Genomic DNA, 11,594 nt, shown 5'->3' with positions numbered 1-11,594 from the left:
CTAGGGATCCAAGATGGCAGCCCATAGGACCGCAGTGAGGGGGAGTGTGTGAGTGAGTAAGGGAGCAAACAGGGAGTGTGTGGATGTGTGGGACATGTGTGTGTGTGAGAGTGAGGGACTGTTATATTTCTCAGGACTTTTGAGGGCTGGCAGACCAAGCTCCCCTAGCCAGGCAGCCTCTACTACCACTGCAATCTCTCCCAGGGTAGCCAGCTCTGCAGCAGAAAATGTGCCATCTTGAAGGGGAGAGTAGCTGTGACTGGGATCCCAGCCTCACCTCCACCTGGGGAGACCTCGGACACCACCCGGGACCCTACAGCCATACTGGCCAGGGACCTGCTGACTCGGCTGCAAACCCATGAACACCAAGACTCCAGCCTCTTCAGCTGCAGGCTCCTAAAATGTTTGTCCAGGGGAGACAAAATGGTGGCCAATAGGCAGACTTGTCCTGCACCTTCTCATGAGCAGATCGAAGAAACAGCTGAATCTAATAACATTCACCCAGAATTGGTGAATTAAACACAGCTGGTGAGACAATCCATGGCTGGAAAGGTAGGATCAGGGATCTGGGCTGGAGAGAGAGACTCGTGCAAATGGGACTAGAGGGTCAGAAGGAAATTGTGCTGCACCAAGTCCGCGTCCACTGGGGACACGCGTAACACTCCACTGTGGAAGGGGGTCCACAGGGCTGCTGGCAGCCAGGGAATCTAGATCTAAGTCCACAGCCATGGGAGGCTGCACCTAGAAAGGCAGCCTGAAGTTCGGCACCCCCACACAGTGCTAAGGAAAGAGACATGCAACAGCACTGTTGCTCTGTCTTTATATTTCCCTTGCATTTACTCACTAAAGCCAGTACATAGGATCTTTCAATCACAAACACTGTGACTGCAGTGCAGGGGGAAGGTGGTTTGTGGAGGCTGGTGAGCAAAATAGAGAGAGGCAACCAGGAAGCCAGCTCTGGGAAAGTCTGATACCTCCAACCCTGAACAGTCATTTTTCTCCTGAAGAGACAGCCCCTCCTAGCAGCACAGCCACACAGAGCCTTGAACACAGCAGGGCACAAGGACTTTGAATATCCCCCGGAGGCCTCTGGCGGGGGGGGGGGGACTGGGGGGACTGGGTTGAGGGGCCTTTTGGTCCCCAAAACTAATACAGCAACACCACCACCTAGAGGCCATGTCAGAAATAGACACTTATGTAAATACTACTGAAAGCAGGCAGACAAACAAAGCAAGCAGATTGATCCCACCTGCATGAAACCAAGGCAGTGGAGTCTGACACAGAGGAGTGGTAGATCACTGGGAACTTCAACACAGTGCTGACTACCTAACAGGAAACTAAGAGGTGGCAGACAGAACAGTAGAGAGGTGTCTTAAATCAGCCCCCATGAGACATTAAAACTCAGCTGAAGTGAACGACACTTTACTACTTCACTTTCTTTATTTTTTATCTTTTATTTAAGAATTTTTTCTTTTTTATATATTTTTTATTTTCTTTTATTATTATTATTTATTTACTTATTATTATTATTATCATTATTATCATTATCATCATCATTAACCTTTATTTCTTTTGGACTAGTGTTCTACATTATATTTGTTTTATCATTATTTTACTTTTTCTCATATTTTCCTTTTTGACAGCCTTTTCTTCCTCAGTTCACCCTTTTTTATCCTGTTTCTCTTCTCATGTTCCTGCCTTAATTTTTCTCTCTCCTTTTTTTTTAATCCTTGTTAAAAATTGATCTTCTTTATCTGCTTTATTGATGCATTACTGTTATAGTAGTCTCTGTTGGCTTACTCATGTATCTAATTTCCTCTCCCCTGCTCCAAGTCCATGTATTCTTCTCTTTTCTCTTTCTGTGTTAGCCAATTCTTTTTTCTTGTTGTTTGTTTCATTGTTTTTTTTAAATTAAATCTTTATTGTTCAGATTATTACAGTTGTTCCTCTTTTTTCCCCCCATAGCTCCCCTCCACCCGGTTCTCACCCACCCTCCGCCCTCACCTCCCCCCCCCCCCCCCGCCACTGTCCTCATCCATAGGTGCACGATTTTTGTCCAGTCTCTTCTCGCATCCCCCACACCCATTTCCCCCGCAAGAATAGTCAGTCCACGCCCTTTCTATGCCTCTGATTCTATTATAATCACCAGTTTATTCTGTTCGTCAGATTATTTATTCACTTGATTTTTAGATTCACTTGTTGATAGATGTGTATTTGTTGTTCATAATTTGTGTCTTTACCTTCTTCTTCGTCTTCCTCTTCTTAAAGGATACCTTTCAGCATTTCATATAATACTGGTTTGGTGGTGATGAACTCCTTTAGCTTTTTCTTATCTGTGAAACTCTTTATCTGACCTTCAATTCTGAATGATAGCTTTGCTGGATAAAGTAATCTTGGTTGTAGGTTCTTGGTATTCATCACTTTGAATATTTCTTGCCACTCCCTTCTGTCCTGCAAAGTTTCTGTTGAAAAATCAGCTGACAGTCGTATGGGTACTCCCTTGTAGGTAACTGACTTTTTTCTCTTGCTGCTTTTAAGATTCTCTCTTTGTCTTTTGCTCTTGGCATTTTAATTATGGTGTGTCTTGGTGTGGTCCTCTTTGGATTCCTTTTGTTTGGGGTTCTCTGTGCTTCCTGGACTTGTAAGTCTATTTCTTTCACCAGGTAGGGGAAGTTTTCTGTCATTATTTCTTTAAATAGGTTTTCCATATCTTGCTCTCTCTCTTCTTCTGGCACCCCTATAATTCGGATGTTGGTACGCTTGAAGCTGTCCCAGAGGCTCCTTACACTATCTTCGTATTTTTGGATTCTTTTTTCATTTTGCTTTTCCGGTTGGGTGTTTTTTGCTTCTTTGTGTTTCAAATCTCTGACTTGATTCTTGCAATCCTCTAGTCTTCTGTTGGAACTCTGCATAATATCCTATATTTCAGTCAGTGTATGCTTAATTTCTAGTTGGTCCTTTTTCATAACCTCGAGGGTCTCACTAGATTTCTTGAGGATCTCACTACATTTATCGGCTGTCTCACCAGACTTTTTGAGGGTCTTACTAAATTTATCGGCAGTTTCTAGAAAGTTCTTGAAAAACCTTAAAAGTGTGGTTTTGAACTCTATATCCAGTCATTTGCTTTCCTCCTTTTCTGTCATTTGTGACCTGTTTCTTTGTCTCCACATTTTTTATGCTTCCCTGTGTTGGTAGAGTGGCTTTTGTGTGCTAGGTGTCCTATAGAGCCCAGTGGCTCAGCCTCCCCAATTACCTGAGGTGGACACTCTTGGTGCACCCCTTTGTGGGCTTTGTGCACAGTCTTGTTGTAGTTAAGCCTTGATTGTTGTAGGTATCACTGGGAGGAATTGACCTCCAGGCCAATTCGCTGTGAGAGTCAGCTGTGTCTACGGTGGGAGAACTTCTGTGCTGAAGACACCCTTATGAGGCAAGACTTGCTTCAGTGGGGCTTTAGTACTCACTGAGTCTGCCCCCAGAGTGTGTCCCTTATGGATCTGAAGAGTTGTAATTGGATGGTCCCACTCTGACCACTGGGTACATTGGCTCTTTGATCTAAAGAGGTGCTAATTTAGCCTCTGCCTGAGGCTACCCAGCAGGAGCTATGAAGAGATCTGAAGATTCCCCTTCCCTGTTTGGGGTTTGGAGGTGCCCAAATGAGGCCCAGCTGTGAAGCAATGCAAGCTGCTGTGGGGCCTTGGGCCTTCTCTTGGAAGTTCTGTGTCTGTCTGGCCCAGCTGCAGTTTGTTAGGTAATTTTCAGATTGCAAAGGGCCAGGGCATTCATATGCAAAAGCCTCTCCCACAGCTTGGGTGGGGCGGGGTCTCAGGGAATCAACAGGGCTGAGTAAGCAGCTATGGCTGATCCTCAGCCCTGCCCCAAGGGGCCCTGCGTCTCAGTGTCCTGGTAATCGCTGCAAGCACCTTTGAGAGAAAGCTGCCCTCAAGTTCCGAGTTCTGCCCACTGCCAGACAGTCCAGTTTCTCCCTGTATGAGTCTGGGTCCCCGGAGACTCACCCGGAACTGGAGTTCAGAGCAGTCGGGGGCTTGTGACTCCCTCCTGATTCAAAAAGACAGCCGTGTCCTCAGTTGCCAGCCCTTGCCGCGTGCGCCTCCATACTTTTGCACTTCCGCCCCTCCTCTGAGTCTCAGTGTGCTTTTCTCTTTCCTTTAAGTTGTAGAATTTCCACTCTGACAGCCTTCCTGTGGTTCTGGATGATATCCGTTTTGTCTTTTAGTTGTATTTTTGAATTTGTTGTGGGAGGCAGCAATTTCCGGTGTTTACCTATGCCGCCATGTTGGTGTGTTTTTTTGTTTGTTTGTTTTTGTTTTTATTTTATGCTTTTGTTTTTCCCTCCTTCCTTGCTCTCTTCTTCTACTAACAGCTTAATTAGTTTTACTCACCAAATTAAGGCATATCGGCTCTCTATTCTCCTTTCCCAAAAACAGATGATTATATATATATAGGTAGATACATTAAAGAAAGGGGAATTTTTTTTCTTATATACATTATATAAGAAAATATATATATACTAGAGGCCTGGTGCAAAAAAATTTGTGCACTCGGGGGGGTCCCTCAGCCCGGTCTGTGCCCTCTTGCAGTCTGGGACCCCTTGGGGGAATGTCCACCTTCTGGCTTAGGCCCACTCCCTGGGGGATCGGGTTTAAGATGGCAGTCAGACATCCCTCTGGCAGCCCAAGAGCCCTCAGGGCATGTCCACTTGCAAGCGGGGACCAGGCCTAAGCTGCAGTCGGACATCCTTAGCGCTGCTGAGGAGGCGGGAGAGGCTCCCGCCATCACTGCTGTGCTGGCAGCCGTCAGCCTGGCTTGTGGCTAAGCAGAGCTCCCCCTGTGGGAGCGCACTGACCACCAGGGGGCAGCTCCTGCATTGAGCGTCTGCCCCCTGGTGGTCAGTGTGTGTCATAGTGACCAGTCATTCCCAGTCATTCTGCTATTAGGGTCAATTTGCATGTTACCCTTTTATTATATGCCTGGTGCATGGGTGGGGGCTGTCTGGTTTGCCCTGAAGGGTGTCCCGGATCAGGGTGCGGGTCCTGCTGGAGTGCCTGGCCAGCCTGGATGAGGGGCTGAGGGCCGTTTTCAAACTGGCCACACCCCCTTCAGGGTGATGGGTCCCTGCTGGGGTACCTGGCCAGCCTGGGTGAAGGGCTAATGGCTGTTTGCAGGCTGGCCAAGACCTCCAGCAGGGACCCTCACCCCATGAGGGTGTGGCCAGTCTGGGTGAGGGGCTGATGGCTGTTTGCAGACTGGCCACAGCCCCTTCAGGGTGGGGGTCCCCGCTGGGGTGCCTGGCCAGCCTGGGTGAGGGGCTGATGGCTGTTTGCAGGCTGGACACATCCCCCAGCCACCCAAGCTCCCAGTGGAGGCCTGCTGGAAGCAGGTATCTGGGATTTATTTATCTTCTATAATTGAAACTTTGTTGCCTTTAGCGAAGGCCACAGCCAGCCAGGGCAGGTGGGAAGCTTGGCTTCCTCCGTCGCCGGGGCAACCAAGCCTCTTGCTTGCTCCAGCTCTGTGGCTGCCGGCCGCCATCTTGGTTGGTTAATTTGCATATAGTCGCTCTGATTGGCTGGTGTGCGTGGCTTTGGGGCGTAGCGAAGGTATGGTCAATTTGCATGTTTCTCTTTTATTAGATTAGATGTAATTTCATGTTTTAATTATATTTTTAAGTAATTTATTTTTTATTATTTTATTGAGTTTTTTTGATTTTTAGGTTTCTTCTTATACACTCATTCTCTTTCTACTTCCTCTATACTGAATCGTGCCCATGCCCCCATTCATTCCATTCTTTTACCTTTCCTTCTGGAAATAATCTTTACCTCTTCATATTCAGCTCCCCCCCCTCCGTTTTTTCTGGGTGATTTGTTTTAATTTTTTGATTTATTTGTTGGTTTTGTGAAGTTTTCTCCCCATATACATATATTTTTCCAGTTATTTTTTCTTTTTCTTTTCTCTCTTACCTTTTTTCCTTTCTCAATGTTATTTTTTTGTCTTTTCTCTTCTCTAATTCTCTTCTCTCTTTTATTTGGGTTGATTGGTGTTGTGAATACATTTGTGTTTTGTTCCCTCTGTGTCGTGTCTTGTTGAGTTGTATTTTGTGCCTTTTGGTCAACTTAGTAGCAAGTGAGCCACATAACCAGACACCCTGAAAGGAGGAAAAATGGAAAGACAAAGAAACAGCCCACATATGAAAGAAAAGGATGAATCACCAGAAAAAGAATTAAATGGAATGTTGGTAAGCAATTTGTCAGAGAAAGAATTTAGAGTAATTGTCATAAGGACGCTGAATGGGATGGAAGACAAAGTCAACAACATGTGTAAGAATCAAGTAGAAATGAAGAATTACCAAGACGAAATGAAAAATGACGTAGCTGCCATAATAAACACAATAGAAAGCATCAACAGTAGACTAGAAGAAGCTGAAGACCATATCAGTGAGCTAGAAAACAAGGTAGGAAGAACACCCAAGAAGTGCAGCAACTGGAAAAAAAAAACAAAAAACTTAAAAAGCAGGAGGAGAGTGTAAGGGAACTTTGGGACACCATGAAATGAAACAACATTCACATAATCGGGGAGCCAGAAGGAGAGGAAACTGAGCAAGGAATAGAAAACCTGTTTGAAGAAATAATGACAGAAAACTTCCCTGATATTGGGAAGAAAAAACTCACACAAATCCAAGAAGCTCACAGAGTCCCAAACAAGATGAACCCAAAAAGACCAATACCAAGACACTTCATAATTAAATTGGCAAACACCAACAACAAAGTAAGAATCTTAAAGGTTGCCAGAGAGAGGCAGAAAGTTACCTATAAGGGATCTCCCATTAGACTATCAACTGATTTCTCAACAGAAACACATCAGACCAGAAGGGAATGGAATGAAATATACAAAGTGATGCAAAGCAAGGGAATGAATCTAAGACTACTATACCCAGCAAGGATATCAATAAAAATTGAAGGTGAAATCAGGAGCTTCACAGACAAAAAAATGACTAAGGGAGTTTCTTACCATCAAGCCAGCAATGCAAGAAATGCTAAAGGGACTGCTGTAGAAAGAAGAAATATGAAGAGAAGAAGTAAAACAGGGATAAAGTATAAAAATGATGACAAACAAGTACCTACCAATAATAACCTTAAACATAAACTGATTAAATGCTCCAATCAAAAGACATAGGGTAGCTGAATAGATAAGAAAACATGACCCATATATCTGCTGTCTACAAGAGACCCACCTCAGAACAAAGGACTCACACAGACTTCTAGTGAAGGATGGAAATTTTTTTAGGCAAATGGTAATGAAAAAAAAAAGCTGGGGTACCAATACTTATATCTGACAAATTAGACCTCAAAGTGAAGGCCATGACAAGAGATAAGGAGGGGCACTTCATAGTACTAACTGGAGCAATTCAACAAGAGGATATAACTCTGGTAAACATACCACCAAATTCAGGAGCACCCAAATACATTAAAAAAAACTTCTCGAGGATATCAACGGAGAGATTGACAGCAGTACAATCACAATAGGGGATTTTATACCCCATTGACACCACTGGATAAATCCTCTAAACAAAAAATCAGCAAAGAAATAGCAATCCTAAAAGACTCACCAGATACCATGGAATTAATTGACATCTTAAGAATATTTCACCCCCCAGCTACAGAATATACATTCTTCTCAAGTGCACACAGGACATTTTAAAGATAGACCACATATTGGCACACAGGCAAAGTCTCTTCAAATTCAAGAAGATAGAAATCATATCAAGCACTTCTCAGATCACAATGGCATAAAATTAGAAATCAACTACAATAACAACAATGAAAAAAAAACACATTTGGAGGGGAAATAGCCTGCTATTAAACAATGATTGGGTTACCAAAGAGATCAAAGAAGAAATAAAATTCATCCTGGTAACAAATGACAATGAAAGCATAACTATCCAAAATATATGGGACACAGTGAAAGCAGTCTTGCGAGGGAAGTTCAAAGCTCTATAGGCCTACCTCAAAAAAACAAGAAAAAATGGTAACAAATTAGCTAACCTTACACCTCAAAGAATTAGAAAAAGAGCAACAAGAAAAGCCCAGAGTAAGCAGAAAGAAGGAAATAATAAAGATCAGAGCAGAAATAAATGAAATAGAGACCAAAAAACAATACAAAAGAACCATAAAACCAAGAGCTGGTTATTTGAAAGGATAAACAAGATTGATGAATCTCTAGCAAGGCTCACCAAGAAGCAATGAGAGAGGACCCAAATAAACAAAATCAGAAATGAAAGAGGTGAAGTAACAACTGACCCCACAGAAATACAAAGGATTATGAAAAAATACTATGAACAACTCTATTCCAAAAGCTGGACAACCTAGATGAAATGAACATATTCTTAGAAAAATACAAGCTTCCAAAACTCAATCAGCAAGAATCTAAAAACCTGAATAGGCTGATAACCACAGAAGAAATTGAAGCAGTAATCAAAACTCTTCCAGCAAACAAAAGCCCGGGGCCAGAAGGCTTCACAGGAGAGTTTTACCAAACCTTCAAAGAAGAACTGAAACCTATCCTACTCAGATTATTCCAAAATATTCAAGAGGAAGGCACACTACCAAGCACTTTCTATGAAGACAGCATTACCCTAATTCCAAAATAAGATAAAGACACCACAAAGAGATCTATAGGCCAATATCCTTGATGAACATAGATGCTAAAATCCTCAACAAAATTCTAGAAAATTGGATCCAGCAGTACATTAGAAAGATCATACACCAGAACCAAGTGAGATTTATTTTGGGGATGTAAGGATGGTATAATATCCACAAATCAATAAATGTGATACATTGCATAAACAGGTTGAGGGACAAAAACTAATTAATCATGTCAATCAATGCAGAAAATGCATTTGACAAAATCCAACACACTTTCTTGATAAAAACTCTTAGCAAAGTGGGAATAGAGGGATCATACCTCAACATAATAAAAGCCTTATATGACAATCCTACAGCCAATATCATACTCAATGGGCAAAAACTAAACTCATTTCCCCTAAAAACAGGAACAAGACAGATGTGCCCAGTTTCACCATTCCTGTTCGACATAGTACTGGAAGTGCTAGCCATAGCGATCAGACAACTAGAAGAAATAAAAGGCATCCAAACTGGAAAAGAATAAGTAAAACTGTCATTATTCACAGATGACATGATATTGTACATAGAAAACCTCAAAGACTCCATAAAAAAACTACTAGACTTAATAAATGTATTAAGTCTATGTAGCAGGATACAAAATTAACACCCAGAAATCTATGGCTTTTTTATACACCAATAATGAACTCACAGAAAGAGAAACTAAAAAAACAATCCCATTTATGATTGCACCTAAAAAATTAAGATACCTGTTCATAAACTTAACCAAGGAGATAAAAGACCTGTATTCGGAAAAACTACAGGTCATTGAAAAAAGAGATAGAGGAAGATATAAACAAATGGTAAAACATACCGTGTTGATGGATTGGTAGAATCAACATCATTAAAATGTCTATGCTACCCAAAAACAATGCAATCCCCATTAAAATACCAAGGGCATATTTCACAGACCTAGAAGAACAAACTCTCCAAAACTTCATCTGGAAAAAAAAAAAGAGAACCCAAATCCCTGCAGCAATCTTTAGAAAGAGGAACAATGTTGGAGGGACCACAATACCAGCTATAAAGCTATATTACAAAGCCACTGTTCTCAAAACTGCCTGGAATGGGAACAAGAACAGACATATAGACCAATGGAATAGAACAGCAAACCCAGAAATAGACCGACGCCATTATGCTCAATTAATACTTGACAAAGGAGGCAAGAACATACAATAGAGTCAAACAGTCTCTTCGATAAATTGTGATGGAAAAATTGGTCAGACACAGGCAAAGAAATGAAACCAGATGACCAACTTACACCACACACAAAAGTAAACTCAAAATTGTTAAAGGACTTCAATGTAAGACAGGAAACCATAAAAATCTTAGAAGATTCCATAGGCAGCCAAAAATCAGACATATGTCATAGCAATATCTTTACCGATACAGCTCTCAGAGCAATGGAAACTAAGGAGAAAGTTAACAAATGGGGCTACTTCAAAATAAAAAGCTTCTGCACAGCAAAAGAAACCATCAACAAAACAAGAAAGTCCACTGCACTGGAGAACATATTTGCCAATGCTATCTCAGATAAGGGTCAAAAATTTACAGGGAACTCATACAACTTAACAAAAGGAAGATAAATAATCCAATAAAAAATGGGCAAAGGACCTAAATAGACACTTTTTGAAAGAGGACATACACATACAGAAGGCCAAGAGACATGAAAACATGTTCAAAGTCACTAATCATCGGAGAGATGTAAATGAAAACAACAATGAGGTGCCATCTCACACCTGTCAGAATGACTATCATCAACAAATCAATAAACGACAAGTGTTGGCAAGGATGTGGAGAAAAATGAATCCTCTTGCACTGCTGGTGGGAATGCAGACTGGTGCAGCCACTGTGGAGAACAGTATGGTGTTTCCTCAAAAAGTTAAAAATGGAAATGCCATTTGACCTAGTAATCCCACTTCTAGGAATATATCCCAAAAAACCAGAAACACCAATCAGAAAGGATATATGCATCCCTATGTTCATAGCAGCACAATTTACAATAGCTAAGATTTGGAAACAGCCTATCTGCCCATCAGCAGATTAGTGGAATAAAAACTGTGGTACATCTACACAATGGAATACAGTGGGGCCTTGACTTACTAGTGTCCCGACTAACGAGTTTTTTGAGATATCAGCTGTCTCTCCTCCGATTTTTTGCATTGAGTTGACAGAGTAATTTGAGTTAACGAGCTCCTTAACGAGCTCCTTAACGAGCTCGGTCTCGGAACGAATTAAACTCTTAAGTCAAGGCCCCACTGTACTACGCTGCTATAAAAAATATGGAACTTTTACCATTTTCAATAGCATGGATGGAACTGGAGGGCATTATGCTAAACGAAATAAGCCTGTCAGAGAAAAATAAATATTACATATGTCATTCATATGTGGGATATAATGAATAACATACACTAATGAACAAAAATTGATCCAGAGATAAGGTAATAATGAACAGACTGTCCAACCTAAGAGAGAAGGCAGGGGAGGGGACGATTAGAGATCAACCAAAAGACTTGTATGCATGCATATTACCATGACCAATGGACACAGACACTGGGGTGGTGGGGGCTTCTCCGAGGGATCGGAGTGGCCGGGGTGGGGGTGGGGGGTCAATCAGGGGAAAAGGAGACATATGTAATACTTTAAACAAAAAAAAAAAAAAAGAAGAAGAAGAAAAGAAAAGAAAAAAAACTTCTAGAGGACTTTAAGGGAGTGATCGACAACAGTACAGTCATGCTAGGGGACTTTAACACTCTGCTGACTTTACTGGATAGATTTTCCAGACAAAAAAATTAACAAGGAAAGTGACTCTAAATCCACCTGGGTGAAATGGATTTAATTGACATTTATAGAACATTTCCCTCCAAAGCTGCAGAATATATATTCTTCTCAAGTGTA

At 41.8% G+C, this 11,594-nt stretch overlaps 1 pseudogene; it reads left to right on the top strand.

Annotated features, from left to right (window-relative positions):
- The first annotated feature begins 6,310 nt into the window (after nucleotides 1–6,310).
- LOC102424887 overlaps nucleotides 6,311–11,594 on the top strand; it is a 68,937-nt pseudogene continuing 63,653 nt past the window's right edge.

Source organism: Myotis lucifugus, unplaced genomic scaffold, assembly GCF_000147115.1.
Source record: "Myotis lucifugus unplaced genomic scaffold, Myoluc2.0 scaffold_19, whole genome shotgun sequence".
Classification (NCBI taxonomy): domain Eukaryota; kingdom Metazoa; phylum Chordata; class Mammalia; order Chiroptera; family Vespertilionidae; genus Myotis; species Myotis lucifugus.
Note: the sequence above shows the minus strand (reverse complement) of the source record. Positions and strands in the feature narration are given on the sequence as shown.